General features: G+C 36.1%; 1 pseudogene; it reads right to left on the reverse strand.

Moving 5' to 3' along the window:
- The window catches only part of LOC124158150, a 43,971-nt pseudogene extending 31,829 nt beyond the window's left edge, over positions 1-12,142 (reverse strand).
- Between the last annotated feature and the right edge of the window lie 509 nt (positions 12,143-12,651).

Raw genomic sequence — 12,651 nt, forward strand, 5'->3', positions numbered from 1 at the left:
GACATATATCGACAATAATTTCCACCAGGTACGTTACTATGACGTAATACTGCAGAACTGAGATGTTTGTCGCAGTCCGCAACAGAGTTATATAGCAATTATTATCCACGTGAAAAAAAATATAAATGATTTTACCGCCGAAAATTTTATTTTTCATCACAATCAGAAGTAGAGTTAAAGCAATGAATTCATATTCATGGTCACGTACATTGTTTATATTTAGTCAAAAATTTAATCAACGAATGTGTAATATTTTTTATCTACTAGTCGGTAATTTAGTGAAGTTGAATTTATAAAAATGAAATTTTAGAATTCGTGGTACCTAAGCGCCACACCTCAATTTTTAGGCCGTTTCGGTCAATTGTGACACGATTTATGTCCTGTTTTACGAATCGCAGATTATTCTTTTGTTCTGCATTCTAATTAATCCAAATATTTCCCACTCTCTTTCCTTACCCCCTCCAACTTCCCTTATAGCATTTGTTTTGAAGGGCCATTGTTATAGAAATCCACTTATACAACGGTTAAAATCATTTAAATATATTTGCAGTCACTGTTATATTTCGAGACGCTTCCCCTTCCCTATTGCCAAGAATACTAGTGATTCGATATCACTTCCGATAGTGATTTTTTTACAGTTTCCAGAGAGTAAATCAGTAGAAATGTTTCTACGAACAGAGAATTTTTACCTCGCCGTCATTGTTTGAATGATTTAATTACTCATGGAAACTATATTTTTTTGAAAAATGGGTATTTTGGCTCCACCAGGTGTACTCCTGGTTTTCTTTAAGGCCTCTACCAGTGCTACATTGATGTAGTTTTTATATGTAAAAAATAGACAATAGTTTTAAATGAAGAAAGATCTGAGGTTTTCCCGGCGTATGATGTTGTTGAAGTTTATTCGGGATTGCCACCGGATAAGGGCTAGCCCTGATGACGATGGACGACTCGGCCATCAAAACGTCGGCAGAGATGGAGAACCTTATCCGATGGCAATCCCGAATAAACTTCAACAATAGTTTTAAATATTTTTTTTATTTCTCTGAGGCTTTGAGGGGATCTATCCCCTTATCACCCCCATCCACTGGTTCAGATGTATAAACGAATCATAATTCAAAGATATTTAATGAAATATAATTCGGTGGAAATCTTTGATATTTAACATAATGAAAATAATTGTCTATTCGCATGCTCCTTTTTTTCAACCGACCCCTGTTTCGGCACAAAATGACATTTTTAAGGAAAAACCTTGAAAATGGGATCATAGGCCAAAACTTGGGTCGTTTGAACTAAAGAAGTATTTAAGTAAACAAGAAGCATGTGAAGTATCATGGCTAAGACCCCAAGAACTAGCAGTTGACGATTATAATTTTTAAAAAAATTTGAAAGACTTTACTCCTCCATGCTTGCATATTTTCCTTGAGAATGTAAATAGACAAGTATTTTCTTTATTTATTGATAAATTAAGTATTTAATTATGTTAGATTTATAGTTCCACTGTACCGATATCTCGCTCACAATCTGTAGCGGGAGCTGTGTCGGACGAGTCGTGAGGAGGTGGCTCTGGAAATGAATATAATTACGAGCAGGAAGTGGAGGTCTTAGTTTGTCACGGGAGGCGTCGCGTGCAAATGCCTCGGAGGACCTTGTCCCCTCCCACGCTCTCCCCTCCACTCCACCCCTCTCCCTCTGGCCACTATGCGACAACACACACACACATACGTTTCTAGGGGATGAGGAACTTACTACACGGCTATTTTTAATTCGCCCGCCGTTACGCGTCTAGAGGGGAGTGATGGTGGAAATGTACGCGACTAGCAGTGTGCGCACGTACGTATATATATAAATGAGAAACATATGTATACATTGGTGCATGCTTGGAAGGCTGGTTATGCGAGTGGGCGCACTCATGACTTGAGAAAACGCTTAAGTGCTTGTTGTATCATTTTTTTCATTCCTCCTCGTCACTTTTTCATCTTTCCTTAGTCAGCCTTCTGAACTTTTTCTGCATTTCATCCTAAGGAAACTGTTGGTTATGTTGAACGGGTTAATACTCAGTATACAGTCTCTCTAATCTATGCCCATTCACTCATAAGCGACCCACTTTCAATCGACTTCAAGTCTATAATGATGGCTCATTATTTATTTTTACCGCTGTTAAAATTGGTTGTTTTAGGCGTAGCTTTGTGAAAGCAATTCATTATTAAAATTAAAAAGAAGAACTTTGTGTTTTCACATGGATATTTTTTCGCACATTTACACGACCATGTTTCAGCGTTAGATGATGATGATGACGTCTAACGTTGAAACGATGGTCGTGTAAATGTGTGAATATATATTCATGTAAAAGCACAAACTCCTTCTTCTTAATTTTAATATTTTTACTAGGGATGGACGGATGCAGGGTTTTTATTGGATCCGGATTCGGATCGGATCCTTGATTTTCGGAGCCGGATCTTTCGGATCGGATATTTTCGGATACAAATGAATTTTCAAATTCCTGTCGCTGAGATTCCCCCGATGATTTTTCAACCTCTTGGGAATAGTCATACTATGTGCCACTTGTATTTTGCTATTTTTATTTTCCACGGCTGAAATTCTCCCAAGTAACCTCTACAAGAGCTTTCAAACAAAACGGTTCATGAATAAGACAAGAATCGCATGCGACGGCGCATTCAAAGAGAGAATTGGAACTCTTTCCACCCTTATTGTGCGTTGCATTCACTGAATTCAAAATTTCGGATCCAGATCCGATGTCTTCTTCCGCGACTTTGGATCAGATGTATCTGATGAAGGGTAATATCCGCGGATATTTGGATCCGAGTTATCCGATCCGACTATCCCTAATTTTTACCACGTTTTATTATACTCGCTTTCTCGTTTGTCCGTTCTGGAAAAGCTTTCAACTCAAATTTCGACCACTTCTCGATTATCCAGAGCACTGAAATTTACAGGAAGTTTCAGAAATAGATGACAACGCCATTTCCTTACTCTTTTACCACGATCTGGACAGAATTTCGAGAAATATTTAGGAATAAAAATAAAATCTGGAGTTCCAGAAATGGTCGCCAAAATGCAGGCGCTGCAATCATTATAGCTGTACTTAACTGACTTTAGAATAAGAGAAAAATATAACTTAAGAAGAAAATAACAGCCGACGGCGTCTTAAGTTATTGAAAATTTCAAATGTGATTGATGAGGAAGTTAAAATTAGTTTTAGAAGAGCATTTCTGATATCAAAAACGAAAAACGTGGTGCGCACTTAAGATTATAAAATTGAAACTTGCCGCTCAATATATATCAGAGTTGTCTCCTAGAGAAAACAGGTATAACCTTTTATGTGCACCACTTTTTTCGTTTTTGATATCTGAAATGCTCTTCTTAAGATTTTAACTTTCTCATTTATCACATTTGAAATTTTCAATAATTTAAGATGCCGTAGGTCGTTATTTTCTTCTTTCTAATAACACGTGTTTTTTTATAAATGATATTTTTATACTTTAATATTATTAGATATTTTATTTGTTTGCTATAGGATCATTCAAGAGTTCCACCTCAACAATCATATCGATTTACATGCTGGCTTCAACGACTTTTATTTTAAATCGCGTACACGGATCGTATCGTCTTCAATATTTGATTATTTTGTAATGGAGCAATTCCAATTTTTCATATGTTGCGTCTAGTGGATTCTCTCACGATCTGACATAATGTTAATCAATTTATAGTCTCTTGTATTTCTATTTAAAAATCATAATTTCTTCTCGGTATTTCTTGATGATTTACGGTTATCTTTTTTAATATGTCATATATGCAAAATTAAAAATTTATGATATTTGCTATGAAATCATTTTTTTGGAATTTGGAAATTAATGGATGAAAATACGTAGCAAAAAAATGTACCCGAAATGAACGTTTTAATTTTAGTAAATAATTTTTTAACTTTAGCACTAAACGTTTATTAAAAGCATTGATCGCATTGGGACTTATAATGAAACGTTTATTGTTTTCACAAAGGGCTTATCCAACTACTTTTTAGATTAAAAATCAAAGTCCCTAAATGAGATCTGTACCCTTGAAAGTTTCTCGTACACACCCCGCAATGACTTTCTTCTTTTCGCCTTATTCATGGATTCAATTTTATGTTATTATCATTCACTCATATATTTTAGGGGATTTACTACTACAGGGTGACCATAATAGCCGTTTGACATGATAATTTAAATTTAAATGGCCATATCAAGGACAGAGTTTTCACCACACCAGTTGCTGACGTTGGCGAACTGATAGCTAGGATACAAGCTGCTGTGGGCACTGCGATAGAACACATGTTAAAGAAAACCTGGCTGGAACTGGAATACCGCTTCGAAATTCTCCGATTTACTGAGGGGGCACACGTCGAAGTTTACAAGCGTAAGTGGTCGTAAAAATACTAGTAATACTGACCGATTTAACAGCATCAAATTTAAATTATTAAGTCAAACGGTTATTCTACAATAAATTTCTATAATCAGGGCAAGATTTTATGCTCACCCTGTGTAATCGTCGTCAAACCCTTTATAAAGTTATTATTGATTCTTTAGACAGTGCTGTCCAACCCGTTGATATCTGTTGTCCGTAAAATCCCACACTGTTCATTGGGTGATAACGGAAAGGAAAAGGAATGAAATGCAATGTTCTGTTTCGAAGTTATCAGTCCACCAAGGTAAGCGTAGATAACAGGTACTTAACGACTTGACGTGTCAAAATCAAAGAATGAAAGTAGGTGCGTGATGTGTCATTTTTGTATCAATGCGTCCCTCATCTAATCAGCGGAGTAGGAACGAATCAGTTCGACTTTGGACACGTACCTGAGAAGTTATTCCCGTCGTCTGTGAACTGCATTAGTTGGCTTAAGAGGACGCATCACTCGCGCTCGTATTTTGCCCTTTAACCCAGAAATTTTACTCGTATAAATCTAAAGCAATCATCTTAATACTATTGGTGCATTTAGCGTCAACAATTTACGTTATTTGAAACGTAATAATTAAACGTGGCCGCAGAGAAAATATTAAAGAAGGATTTTCTGCTTGAAGTGCAAATATATTTTGAAATTGATCTAATCTCTTTTTTTGTAAACATTTCTTGGTGATTGCGTTTGTTTTTTAACATAAAATAGGTCAAGAAAAAGATTGGTCGGGCGGTTAGTGATGCCTCTTATGAAGGGCCAATTCAAGTTGTATAGATGCTAGTCACTATACCGTGATTCTTATTCCAGCAAGGTGGCTTTGTCCAAACCATCCCTTGATTGACCCGATACGTTAGGTGAAAACTATATCTTAAATTGATTGAGTCTGACACGACGCTTGGTTATGTATCTCAAAAAGGCAGCCAGCAATTGATCGTTTGAATAACCTTATCACTGAGTTTAAATTGGAGGAGCGTCGCAGAATACGAGTTGGTCGGCTTCCGATCTCGAGAGAACCACCCATACGAAGAACTTAAAATTTCGTAAGACGCCAGTTATTAACCAGCCAGCACGTAGTTTCATGATAAATTCACTTGCCGCCTTTTGTCGAGCGCTAAAAAATGTCTTATCTATGGGAAGTTCTTACCCAAGACCTTACAAGTGGGAAAATGGCGCTCACTAGTGCTGCTATCAGAGAAATGTGGAACTAACGACTGTATAAAGCTCCCTTAGACGTCACTTGTTGGAACAATTTAACATTGGAATAGATAATACATTGATTATTCCGCAGATTTTTATTCAACTTTGAACGCGTTTCCAACGACTTAGCGTTATAGCTATGGTTCACAAACTGTAAACCTCAGTCGTTGAAACTGCAGAAAGTGTTTGACAATAACCTGTAAAGAAGTATTATTAATTTCAACAAGAGGTTTATAAAGTTCGTGAAGTCATTCGAACATTGCGGGATAAATCAGTACTTAGGGATCGCAGCTCTAATTTGCCAGCCTTATTGTGTATTCATCGAACGTAACTTTGGGAATAAATTGTTGAAACTTCTCAATCTCAGTTACCAGATGCAATAGTGATGGCTCTGAATCAATCCCCCTGGCAAAAAGTATTACTAATAGCTGAAGGAAATTGAGGGTAAGCTTGTCTACTACCGGCGGTAATTGTGGAAGAAAATAAGAAGAGGGTGAACTCGTTCAAATAATCACATAAATTATGATTTCGAATCATGAAATTAGGTGTATGAGGACATCGCAGCCCATTTCCTTCACACCATTCAAAATTAAAATAATCCCAAGTTCACATGATGTTTGGAATGACCAAAGTAATATTAGCAAAATTTTTGAATTTTAGTGTAAATACTGTATTCGAATGATACTAAAGTTGATAGCAACTATTTACTTGGTGAAATAAATCACTGTATAATTTATGTAGTTATGCACTGATTAAGAATTCTTTAGGCTTGGATAGTTGAAGTTTCCACTTAGGTGTATGAAATTAATAATAATTTCCTTATTTTCTTTACACGTGCTTAATAATTTGTGTTATTTAATAGTAAAGATCATAATTCAGTTGTATTTTAGTCTCTCGAGTATAAAATTTCCCAAAGAGGAACCTTTGACGCTTTGTTCTTTTGAAGTCTCTGAGTACGCAGTAAACAGATGCGTGAAGCAAGAGCGGATCCAGGGTTTTTTCTGGGGGCAACCAGGGTCTCACATGCAAACGGTCTTCTCATATTTGTTTGTGTTTACAAACTACAAGCAACGATTTGGCTACGAAATGTAATCTTAATTTTATTATAAGATATATTGATACAGAAATATTCATAACTTTTATATTAAGTAAAATATAAAATGTATTAATATTTTTACTAAAAATCTCGTATATTTTTAAGCATCTGGGGGGGGACGTGCCCCCGTGCCCTCCTCTAAATCAGCCTATGTGCGTAAGTGTTCTTAATCAATACTGATAAAAGATGATAAGGTAGCATAGTTTTCCATAAAAACATCCGATCATCGTGAATTTTTTAAGGTAATAATGGAATCTTGAAAATAATTCGCCATCCATTTATTTGAATGAATTTTAATGAGTCACTCTGTTCAATTAATTCGATATTGCAATACCGTCGAGAGAATTTGAGTATTTGATCAGCAAATTTCGGGCGCGAACTCAACTTGCACCGCTCATTCATGAAATTCCGGAAACGATTCCATTTTCCGTGGACCTAACTCTTCTACGAAACGCAATTGACGCCCTACTCTCCATGTGATAGACACTTTTTTTTTGCTGGAAGGAAAAAAATTAAAAATAAATTCCGCATGTTCAAGGCCTCATGCGTGATCCACTAAAACAGATGGTCATCATCGCGCATCCACGGTTCGTGGAATCACCCGAGAAGATGATGCTGTGATGATTTGGCCGCACATACATACACTGGTCTCGAAGTGCTCCGGAGATGCTGGCAATGAGTAAGTGCGTTTTCCTCACGTCTAAGAAGCTGATTCCCTGAAGCAGCGTTTGTGGAACGACCGTGGTTAATCTGAGCCATTAAGTCACTCACCCAGCTCCCAGATAAAACATGCCAGCTTGCCGATTCGTGTGTGCATGTGTTGGAGTGGCATATGCCGTTTATCTCTCACGGTATCTTCCTACTTTTGGCAAATGACTGCGGAGATGGGAGGAAAGAAATAAAAAAAGAGAGAGTTCTGCTCCGCGATAACGAGTTTTCCCATTAGGATTTTTGAGCCGACGAACGTGATATGATTACGATGACGATTTTATCCACTTTTGTTTCTTTCAAAAATGTTGGATTTTCCTATTGTAAACTCAACGTTAAACCATGGTAACTCAAAGTTGCTTCTAAGTAAAATCAAAAATATATATGCATTTTCAGCTCTATTGAGGAAATAATTAAACTTCGTGTTCTTTTATGCTCTAAAGTTTATTGGTGAAATATGTAGCTGCCACAAAAATTATGATTGAGTAGAAAATTTTCATTTTTTTTATGAGAAGTCTCGAAATTTAATTTCTCTTAGAAGCAGCTCTGAGTAGGAAAGGGCTATACTTCTCACACGTATCTGAATGAGAGAGTGTTGCATTTATTTCTATGCACGTACATGAAATATATTTGATTTAGCCATTGAATGGTATTCAGGAGGCTGCAATGATCATTCACATTCCTTTTCGTCTCTAGTTTTGAAAATACATACCGGAGCTATAATTACTTATTTATGATTAATTTTTATTAAATTATGTACAATTTTGTGCTCCTGGTTTCCACTGCATTGTGCTCCTTTCTTTATGATATTTTGAGGCGTTGATTTTGTCGTACGAAGCCGTGAGATGAGTGAGACCGAAGATAAATAGTGAAATGCTAATTATATTTGCAAATTTTGAATGATTTTTGAAGAGAGGCAAGAAATACATCATTTATACACTTAATATATAATGAGAAATGACGTTCATGGTTCGGTCATGGCTCCAGTGAGTGATTAGATACTGGGATACATGTTTAATATGGCTTTAACAACAAAGCTAGTGAATATTTATGCCCACAATTTGTCCCATAATTTGTGAATGAGTATCATAACAAGCGGATGTAGTGTGAATGTGGGTTGCAACTGGGATAAAATATTGTATATATGTCCAGGCGTGGATGTAATTTCAGCGTAAATCAAAAGAACGAAAGAAATATTTTTGTAAAATTCGTCGAGGAAGACAAATGAAAGGTTAATTTTTCAATTACTGTGATTGAAGAATATTGAATGATCGTTTGAGAAAATGGAAGTTGAAGGAGGAGGTAGCCAAATCATAATATATAAAGGGCTTAATATACTGAAAATTGAATATCTAAATAAGCTCATGAATCACTCCCCTTGCCTTTTTTTACTGGGAATTTCCAGTGTACTTGACGCTCTTTATGGTAACTCACCATCGATAAAGATTCTTTATGAGTTGCCAAGAAACTTAATCCAGCTTTCCCTTACCAATGTGAAGTCAGCGTAACCACAAACATCCACCCCGTATGTTGCTTATTTCAGGGGCTTGAGGTTGTTTATAGAGGTTTGCCAAAAGCGTTGATGGATTGATAGCCTCAGCAAACCGTTTTAAAATGGTGCGATCAGATTTTTTTGTGCTTTTAAAGGAGACGTTGATGTGGGTTCCCATCCATATCGGATTCGGGTTGGCAATAAATTGGTATGTAATGAATTGGTTCGCGTTTCACGTAGCGGTGATGTCACTTGAAACGATCGTTTTCATGGTCCGAATCGACAAGGCACAAATTCAACCGTCCAATTTCAGAATATTATCGATGGGATGGTTAAAAATGTTAAATGCCATCGAGGATAAAAGCTCAGGAGAAGTGTTATGAGTTCAAGCACAGTTATAAGTTTGTGAGTTAATTGCTGAATATGAAAATCTTTTAATGTCTTATTGAAGCAAATTGATTTTACCTTCAATTTCATTATATTCTATTTATTATATGGCTTTGAGGAAGCAAGGATTTTGGGAAATTGATGTTAATGAAGTTGTTTACTAGCACAAAGATTATTTTACATTATTGATCCATGATATATGATGCAACGTGTTAATGCACGTACATGTAGCCTATAAAAGTTGCAGTTGTAAACTCATGCCACTGGGTAGGTATTCATTAACCAAATTACAACATAACGTAAATTTTACAGTATAACATACTAAATTGAGTGATTAGATTACATATGAATCTTATAAATGTTTAAAAATAAGTTCTGAGCCAATGGCGCATCAGCAGGTGCTCGTAGGTATAAGCAAAAATAGTTAGGAAGGGGAAAACTCAATAGTTGAAAAGGCATAAGTGATCTTTTCTCTTATTATGAAGAAACTAAAACTAAATTACGCACGTGTTGTCAGTTAAACATGCATACTTACAGAAAAATAACAGTCCCTTTCATTAATTTATAGTTGATTTTCAAGTAATAGCGTCTAACGATTTCTTTTTTATTCCGAAATTGTAGTAATGTTGGTGCTCAGTAAATTCAAGGTGCGTTGAGATGTGAAACCTCATTGTTTATTGAACTTCTTGGCAAAATTCACCAGTAAATCGGTGAAGTGCCATAATTATCTTATGTTTTTATCATCCAACTAATGAGGCTAAACGCAGCGATGGCATTTCACAGGGTTCCCTGAAGTTAAATACAGAAGTTTTTTTTACGGATTAAAGTTCTATAAATATAATGCCAAACTTAATGTTATTAGACAAAGGGCTGAAGAATTCAAAGATATTTTTTGCGCAATGAGGTCACTTTTTGGCACGGATGGTAAAAACAACTATTTTTTGATTTACACCAAATATTTTTATCATTGTTAACATCTGGACTATTACACAAATAAGGCCTACTTATCTCGATGGGTGGAGCCCACATTTTCTTCAGTTATGTGATTACTTGATGTACTCAACACATGATATTTTTTTCCTCATCATGGACTGGTTACTCATGGACAAGATATAATTTGTTGTAAAGAAGCATTCTCATTGACTGCCAATTTTTTGGTGTTGGCATTTGCCAAAAACTATTGGTATTGAAATCCGATTGCGTGGAATATGAATTGCGTTGGTAGTCTAAAGGTTAAGATGTATGGATAGCGATGTTTATTTTGACTAACTTATAAAATTAGTATGTTTTTTCTTTATTTTTTGACCTTATCGACTTATTTATGCTCCAACTCGGATTGTGCCAACGAATTTATGATATTATTGTTATGTTTTTTTCTTTGCTATAAAACCAACTATCAGGTATTCAAAGCATTGGTTAATATAGCTTGCAAGTGCAGCTGCAAGGTAACAAGTGCGACCGATAATAAGCGATTTTTTCCGTTGGAGCATATCTTCTACCGAGCCAAAAGCTTAATTCGGAGATCAAATGATAGTGATGAAGACATGGCATTTTTGTTCTATATTTACCTGATGAGATATTCCCGCTGGCTTGAACCAACACACGTTATCAATATTAGTAGATGGGGATAAGTGGTGTCATGGTTGCGGTTCCAGTTACTGTGAGGACCAGTCTGCACGAATGAGCAAGCATTATACACTTGGATATAAATAGTTTTCCGTGTAGCCATGATGGATCCTATCATTTATATTTTTCCCTCTCGATAACTAACAAGCATTAGCCGTTCAGCGAGCTAGCATTAGTTACTAAAATGATGAAGTGTGTTTGCTAGGTGTTAGATCATTCAATCATTTGGACATGCATAATATATTATTGAATATTTGACATGATTATCAGTGATCAGCAAATTTTTAAACATTCTCTTCAATATTAATGCACGGTGTAATTAGGTCTCTGCCAAATCTTCTTAGTTTACCATCACGCTAGTTCATTGAAGCATACGAAAAAGTTAAAAAGTTTTTTTAAAGTATGTTTGGTGATCAATGCATGGCCGTACCCAGCGAGGGGGAGATGGGGGTAGCTGCCCCCCCCCTTGAAGCAAAAATCGCAAAAGTCTTTAAGCAAAATCAGTACTGAATTGAAACAAAAGTATTCAACAAATTTGTATCTTGAAACCCACAAAAAATGATATATATTAGTATAAGATATGTAACCAAAATAAAACTATTTTTTCAAGGAAATAATCTCATAAATCCCTCCCTACCCTAGACCATTGCTTACCCCCTAGACCATGGCTTGCCCCCCCCTCCCTTGTTATGATCCTGGGTACGCCCTTGGATCGATGGTATCAAAAGAGAAATTTACATTCAAAATTAAGTATATAGACATAAAAAACTACTTCTTTCCTTAAAATTAAATTCATCTTGGCATGTATTGGATTTATTTGGACTTAAATACGGTAGTTAGAGGATTTTAACGAAACTGGACTTATGTGACTATTTCCAACGAAATATTTCCATCTATTGGAATTAATATAATGTATGAGTAGGAGTGACGCATCCTCTTAACATTTTTCCACATCCCTCCTAGCTAGCCTTCACCTTTGAGCATCGGCGTAGGCAATTCAGAAGTAGCAGTGTACTTGATCCATCTCTGGTCTTCCTTTGAAGTCATGTTCGTCGATAATCCTTTCATTGTGGTCCTCACTCAACCGTGGTGCTCCAGATTGGTCCCAATTAGTTTTCGTCTTCTTGCCTCCGCTAACTTGCACGTGCTGCTCCAACTCCTTCCTACACTCGTGATTCGCCTTCATCAGTCACGCGGTCCGTCCGTTTGATTAGCTAGACTCAATTTAGGCGCAAGCAGGAAATGCACTTGACGGATTTGCTTCGCGTTTGTTTTAATTTCCTTCAGAGTTTTGCTTATAGGTCCATAGTTTCATTGATTTACTCTATACAGACTGTCCCTCTGGTCGTGTATCATTTTTGACCTCTAATTTTAGTAACTTCGTATCGAGCAACATTCATGAAAGTTGACATAATTATGGGGAAAGGTCCGAAGTTTTGTTGAGTGTGAACAAAATTTAACAATTTTGACCTTTTGTCCTAACAATGTGGGTCCAAACCAAACATTTGAATTCGTTTTATGGGGTTTCAATGCTAAAAAAAAATCGAGATAGAAAAAAGTCTGAAGTTCATGGACCAAGGTGTCAATTCTTAGGTTTTCGTACACGAGAAAACCGAAAATAATACTTTTATTTACGAAAATTCAACACTTGACCCAGTAAGGCCACATTCAAGGTCATATGGGTGGCAAAAAGAA

The sequence above is a fragment of the Ischnura elegans genome, chromosome 4, assembly GCF_921293095.1.
Source record: "Ischnura elegans chromosome 4, ioIscEleg1.1, whole genome shotgun sequence".
Classification (NCBI taxonomy): domain Eukaryota; kingdom Metazoa; phylum Arthropoda; class Insecta; order Odonata; family Coenagrionidae; genus Ischnura; species Ischnura elegans.